Source organism: Capsicum annuum, chromosome 1, assembly GCF_002878395.1.
Source record: "Capsicum annuum cultivar UCD-10X-F1 chromosome 1, UCD10Xv1.1, whole genome shotgun sequence".
Taxonomy (NCBI): domain Eukaryota; kingdom Viridiplantae; phylum Streptophyta; class Magnoliopsida; order Solanales; family Solanaceae; genus Capsicum; species Capsicum annuum.
The window spans coordinates 166,863,408-166,871,490 of NC_061111.1; positions in this window are offsets into that span (position 1 = coordinate 166,863,408).

Genomic DNA, 8,083 nt, shown 5'->3' on the forward strand with positions numbered 1-8,083 from the left:
TTGGGATTGTCAAAATAGGTAAAAGGGGTGGAATAAGAAAAAAAATATTTTTTGTTAAAACTAAATTAATTTTTTTTAGGAGGGGGAGGGGCTAGTAGGAGTGGGGGTAGGGGTAGGGGAGTGAGGGTGGTGTAAGAAAAAAATTAATTTTTTTGGGGGAGGGAGGGGGAGGAGGTTGGTAGGGGTGGGGGTAGGGTCGGAGGGTAAGAAAAAAGTTTATTTTTTTTTTAAACAAAATTAAATATAGTATTTTTTTTTTGGAGGGAATATGAATTTGAGTTTTTGGATAGGAGATGAGGTAAGTAAAAAAAATGAAATATATTTTTTGAATGGGGGTGTTTCCAACATAATTTAATTTATGAAAAATAAACTTCAACCACAATAAAAATATGAAGAAACAACAATTTTATTGATAAATGAGGTGGTTACAAATTTGTTCCTCCCTTGATTCTTCTCTCGATTTTCTCCTTAATTCGAGGACCGTCAGTAGCATACTTCTCGAATGTAGGAAGATTTGGATATGAATTTCTCCTTAATTCGAGAGCTGTTAGTGGCGTATTTTTCGAACGTAGGAAGATTTAGATATGAATTTCTCCATAATTCGAGGGCCGTTAGTAGCGTATTTCTTGAACATAGGAATATTTGAATTTGATCTCCATGAAAGGAGGATTTGTTGATCTTCTTGATTTATTCAAGAAGAAAGGGTTTTGATCCCTTTTAGATATTCGAGATTTATAAATATCTCATGAATTTATGGGATATTTTCGGGATCTTGGAGATGCCTCTTTAAAGGGATATTTACCCCCTTTATATAGGCGTAATTTAGGGTTTAGGTAGAGTAGCCACCAAGCCAGATTTAGGGTAAAGTAGCCCCCGAGAATTCTAACCAAAATTGAACTCTTTTTGTAGAGTTCACAAAATTTCAATGTCTATAGGGGGTGTTAAGGGGTGAAAGTAGGGGGAGGGGAGTGAGGGTGGGGTAAGAAAAAAATTGAAATTCCTTAAAAAATAAATTTTTTAAGGAAGGGGGAGGGGGAGGGGTGATACAGATCAAGCCACGAAAGATAGAAATCTACCTAGAGAAGCAAAATCCCAACAATACAAGAAAGTAAAAAGATAGATAAATTGAAATAAGAGAATACAAGCAATAAGAACTAAAACGTCTATCAAACGCTAAGACCCTTAAGACTCATATAAACAAACACCAACTTCTTACGGTGACCGCAAAGGGGTCAACTCCGCCTTACAACCATCATTTCTAAGCATAGATCAATATTGGATTTTCCAAACCCTACACTAATTGACTTTTCCAAGCCTTACACAAAAAACCCTCCCAATGGAGTTTAAGAATGTTTCTTATCAAAATATCATCAATAACTAAAAAAATTAAGCCAAATAAGAGTGTATTTATATCCTAGCTTATTACATAATAAAATGACCAAGACACCTATAATGACAAGGGGCGGCCTTGGAGTGTTGAACTTCACATGGTGAAATAGCCAAAACACCCTTAATGAGGAGGAGTATCCTTGGAGTATTTGGACTCCTCTTCACACTTCAACATGTGCAATCCTTTGGAGCTCTGGGGTAGTCATCAAGGCAAGCCTCCAAGCAACCCTCCATACACAAAATTGCTCCATTAAGTGTCCAAAATGATTTTCCCATGCATATTCTCGTACCTTCAATGTGACCAAATCTTGATCCCTCATGTATTGGCCTCGAATGATGACATCAAAAGCTATGTTGGTCATTTGAATTGTATCATCCTCCCCTTCTTGAAAAGGATTCAACCTTGAATTCATACTTTGCAAAATCAAATGAAGGACAAACGAACACAAATTCCTCATGGCATGAGGGTTAGGATTAGAATAAACAATTATTTCATCATGCCAAGGTTGCACATACTTGAAATATAACAAAAGATTCTTTAAATTGAATATTACAAACTCAACAAAAAATGCACAAAGAATTTAATTATGGAAACCACCAAGAGATAAGGAAACTACAAAGGTCCTAATGGCATCACATAATCTAAAAAGTAGAATTACCTCCATCTTATGAGCCATAAGACACAATTGTTACATTAACTCTTTAAGAGACCACACCAAGGGTGGTTCTTCAATTAGTTCTAAACTCCACAAGATCCATATAACATTATTACTCAAACACGTGGACCAACCAACAAGTTCCCTACCTCTGTATAGAACAAATCCAAGACTAGCATAAATGTCATTATAAGCAAAGAGGTAGTATAGAAAGGAATCAAGTGTAAAGGCACACATGGACGATTTCAAAACATTTAAGCACATAAAAATTCTTTCTTTCACACAAATAGACAACTTGGCATCCACAAGTTGGGATTCACTCAACTTAAGCACAAGTGTGTCAAGGAAAGATGCACATTTAGAAGCATTACCCCAAGGAGACAATGACACTTTTGCTCTCAGATTTTCAAGAATGACACTTTGCTTGTCATGTAGACCAAGCAACAAGTTGGGTGCGCCAACATCACCATTTCCATTTTTAGCACCAGGGTCAAATGGAAAGAGTAACCATAGACACGGGTCTAGACAACACTCTCTTTCCCTATAGGCTTTACCCAAACTACAAGATATACTCTCTATAATAGTATACATTTCATCAAAAGCAAATAGAGAGTAGAGAAAGGTATCACTCAAGTCAACTTCAACTAAGGTGTCCTCATGTATGTACTCACTACTAGTTTCAACATCATCACCATGAGTACTCTAACAATAAGGTCACACATAGTAGAAGAAGAAGTAATTTCTAAGCAATGGACACTTTTTTTTTTTTTTTTAGAGAAACCCTCAAGTAGACACATACCACCACTAAAATCAAAGGGATTATTTCTTAAATCTTCATAAGAAGAAAGCAGTTCCTCATAATTATTAAACAAAGGTGGGGTGTCATATAAACGATCACACCCGCAATCATTTTTCAAGGAACAACCGCCTATTGGGTTTCTTAAATATATAAGCAATTCAAAGCTATTATCACCCAATTGGTTATTCCTTTCCAAGACTACACATTCCTTATCCGTAAGAGTAGTCTCATCTTTCAAGAAGAGATTTTCATCTTTAGGAGGAATGTTTTCACACTATAGTGGGTTAGCATATAGACTATAACCTTCAATACAAGCTATACCTTCAACATCATTCTCACCACTAGGTTCATTAGGAGTGATTGTACCATCTTCAAACAAGATATTATACCTAAAGAGAGAATGATCTTTCCCGAGGGAAGATTTGGAACAAGTGAGTTCACTCTCTAAAATATCATTATTAAATTTCAAAGATATTTCAAGCACATGATTATTCCTATAAGCCAAGTAAATATTAGAATCTTTACCAAATGACAAGCTCACAGGTTCACTCCTATACTTTTGACCAATATTTTCAAATTCTTCACTCACTCGAGGTCTATTAATTACAACACACATAACCTTAAGTGGTGGACTAGTTTCGCACACAAGTTGATCAATACAATTCCCACAAGATGATGTACTATCATTCAACACAATGGCTTCAAAACTAGGTAGACATAAATTGATCTTACAAGAAGAGTCAATTTAGTCATAAATAGGATCAACTAGTGTATCCACACTCACAACATGTACATTATCAACAAGAGGTAAAAAACCAATAGACTCACGAGTAGGTAAGCTACTACTCACACTCAATGGGCTACTAGCCACGCAATCAACATTCACATGCACAAAAGTGTAAGAGTTAGCTATTTACCTCGAAGTTCTTGAGTATATTGTTCTTTACCTTAGTGTGAAGGTCCCCTACAAGCTTCAACAACAACTAAGATTTTCCTCGTCAAATCTTCAAAGGGAATCTTCTCCTTTGGCACTTGTTCTGCTCCGCTTGCCATGTTGGTACCTATACAAATGTCCTTAGAGATAGAAAGACAAACAAAGTTAGCTCAGTTTGGTGGCAACCCCCTCATCTCACTCCTCACAATCTCTTATTTTTTCACTCTCAGATTGCCACCTTGCATACCCTTACTCTTCTCAATCTTTTGTCTCTCATTCAGCTTGGAGTAAGTGGTCACACTACTTTGAGATTTGGGAAGAATGGATGTAAAAAGATGATTTTTCCATTAGTCTCTTACAACCTTAGGCTAATTTTACACATTTGAAACTTTATGTTGTGCAAATCAATCGGCACCCAAGCACACATGACCTTTTTTCAAGGGGAAGATATCGGACCATACCTCCTCATGGTTTTCTAATAGTATTTCTATATATTCAAACAACTAATGGTTCTCGAAATAGCCTCACATGATCAACCATAGGTGGAATGATGTAGTTTCTATAGCACCTATCATCTAGCACAATGAGGCAGCGCGGAACCCCACAAATGATTATCTTTCTGGAGTGAACATTTCTTTTGGATCAACATTGTAAGGCTTAGTATACCCCATGGGCACATAAGTACCCTTCGGCTTTGGAGATGCATAGCCTCTTTTTCTCATGGAACATCCTTCACTATAGCTAGTATAACCATTCACACTACTTCAACCTTGATAAGTAGTGCTACAAGGTAAAGAATATGAATCTTCATACTCCACATGTGCACTCTCACCATAAATCTCGTAAGCTTTGCGAATGAAGGGGTTATACCTTACACCAATTCTAGGTGCAGAGTGGAAAGTTTAAGACTCCTTACATGCCCCAACTTCATCATAAGAACCATCACAAGGGCCTACATCATCTCCATATTCACCATAAGCACTGGGCACTTTATTCATCTCATTTTCTCTTTCAAACCTGTAAACCCCTATTCTTCCCATGCCTTGATAATGGCTATTTTCATAGCCCCCATAATCTCCATCATCATCATAGCCATAAATTCCCTCACTACAATCATAGTCTCCCTTGTTGTAGTCACAATAATTCAAGGGTATAAAAGACATATTCACCTTATATCACCCTGTACCTACAAAATGAACAAACAAGATTAGTAGTAAAAACTACTCACCAACACTCGTATACACTCACCTTTGTGATCCTCACAATTGGAGCAGTGAATATTGAAAGTTGCTTATACTTCGGTAGTTAATAAGGTATTAATCACTACTTTGCAGCCGGAATAGGTTCTTGTTTGATCGACTTAAGACACATAATAAAATCTACTTACGAACTTGAAGCAAATAAGTTCAACGAATCAAAAATGATAAAAGCACACAAAGAACAAAGACACAAAAGAAAAACAAATTCAAAACCTAATTCACAATCTAGTAGGTGATTCCTAGTTGCTAATTAGTACTGGAATCAAGAAATGAAACCAATAGAGTCAAGAAAAGAAACCAAGTGTCACGACCCAACTTTTCAGGTCATGATGACGCCTACCATAATCCACCAATAGGCAAGCCAACTTGTAGTCTGTAACGGCTAGTAACGGACTACTCAATAACATAAGAAAAAGAATGCAGAATATATGAAATAAAGATCAATACATAGACGAATCCCAAAACCTGGTGGTACCAGTACAAGAGCTTCTACACATAATAAGAGTACAAAAGTGATATATTAAGAAGAAATACACTGATTCAACTTACCTCTGAATACAACTTAGAGGCTAGTATAATACACAGGAGAGAGATAAGTAATACTCCAAACGCCAGGAGCTCACTCCAGCTACATTCAATATATGCCAATACTATATCGTATATCCCAGGTCAATATACAAATAAAGAATGAAAGAAAGATATATTGTAATATATAGCCGAAGGAACGACTATACAATATGAACAACGAAGAAAAGGATATCTGATAGTACCATGGTTTCATATAGCTATATATATATATACACACATACACACACATATATATATATTACATATAAATAGGAGGTCATCTCAAACATAACCTAGATCATCATTTTCTCATTTTAAGACCTCATTATAATACTATCAGGATTCAATACTAACATACTTAGGATTTCTAATCCATATGGCTAGACATAGAATAATCGTGCATAGTAATACAATCATAAGATAGCAAAGGCCTAAGACATACCCCAATCCCAATACTGGATCAATGATCAATAATAACGGTAATAACAATATCAAAAACATCATAAATAATCGACTACTCCGGACAATCAAATACCTAGTCAAGCCTATACATACCCCCACCGCCTCAAACTCGGAAGGTTCAATCAACACACAATAACATAAGGCATATTCTTCACTTATATATATGCAACCGTCCTATACCTATTGATAAATATAAGTGCATACTGTGATAGGCGATGTATATACAAGAATGAATGAAAAGTACACAATTAATATCACAACTCATCATAACTGTTCTCATTAGGACCATCATTTTAGTAATTAACTTTCGGCCTTGCCAGGTATCAACACATCATTAATAGTGCCTCTGGCCTTACCGGGTATCAACACATTATCAATAGTACCTTCAACCTTGTCGGGTATCAATATTATCACAATAGTATCCTTCGACCTTGTCGGGTATCAATATCATCACAACAGTATCCTCCATCTTTGTCGAGTATCAATATCACAACAATAGTATCCTCTAGCCTTGCTAGGTATCAATATATCATCATAGTATTCTCCGGCCTTGCCGGGTATCAATATATCATAAAAGTATCCTCCGGCCTTGCCGAACATCAATATATTATCCTAGTCATCAATGCATAAATATAGGTATATAATAGGTGCATAGACTCAAGCCAATATACTCGCAACTATAATCATAATATCACAAAGATTACTATCTTATCATTATATTCTATCTGCTCATTATTAACTAGCCAAGAATCATTATTGTACCGCTAGTTTACTAGTCATCACATGATCTCTAATTATCAATCTAATTGATTCTTCACATAATCATTAATCATGGAATAACAACTAACCATTAATCAATAATTAAAAAAACCTAACGTCTAGTCAAGGTTCACTATTAAACCATAATCACCATCTATTCACTATTCATCATTTATCAACTAAACATCTTTTATTAACTAACACCAATCAATATCTAATACTGTTTACCAACTAATCCTCATTATTAACTAGTCCTCATTATTAGCTAGTCAGCACCAGTAACTTAGGCATCATTATCACTAGCATCCCTTAACCCCTAGCAATGTGGACCATATTATCCTCACTTAACAACTAATCGACATTATAACTTGTTATCAATAGCCATATATCACTACCATCGATAAAACCAACTTCATAGCCACATATCAACCCTAGTCATTAGCTACCATATTACTAAGCAAGGCTCATTAACTAATGTATTTTAGAATTCTAAGCATCAAGTATTATAGTCACCTAATAGACAACTAGTTACCAAGTAGCTTATACCATAATTATGAAGAACAGTCATAAGATCGCATTCAGCTAGAATCACATCAATAATCGATATAATAATCATGAATGTATTGAATCTATGCATACCATCACCAGTATTCAATTAGTGAAATCATACGCTTCATACCACACCTTTCTCCATCCTATACTGGAGAGATGTGTATATGCATACACACACACACACATATATATATATATTCATGAACTGTAGCCGCATCCTCAACAAGGATAAATATTTCTCGAATGTCCAATCGATATTATATATCAACCCTCGACCCAATAATATGTCCAAAATAATCACAATATTATCATCAGATCCTTCAACCTATATACATATTCGGAACTCATCTCTATAATCATATTTATAAGTCATAGCATATCTCTAATCATCTCACATCTAGGAGGCATCTCGTATATATGAGGTATAATATCAATAAGCATATAATAATCTCTCACATAGGAGGTATAATATCAATAAGCATGACGTAACTATAAGTTATTTCATATATGAAGGTCATTCATCATGACGATAAGGAATATCACCTCTCTAGGCCAACTATCATATCTAAATAGAGGTAGCATCTCTATATGCCCAACATCACATCTAAGACAAAAATCATCTCTAAGGACCTAATGTCATGTCTAAGAGGAAACAACACCTCTATAGGCCAAATTCAAGTATAAGAGAAAATGGTATCTCTATGGG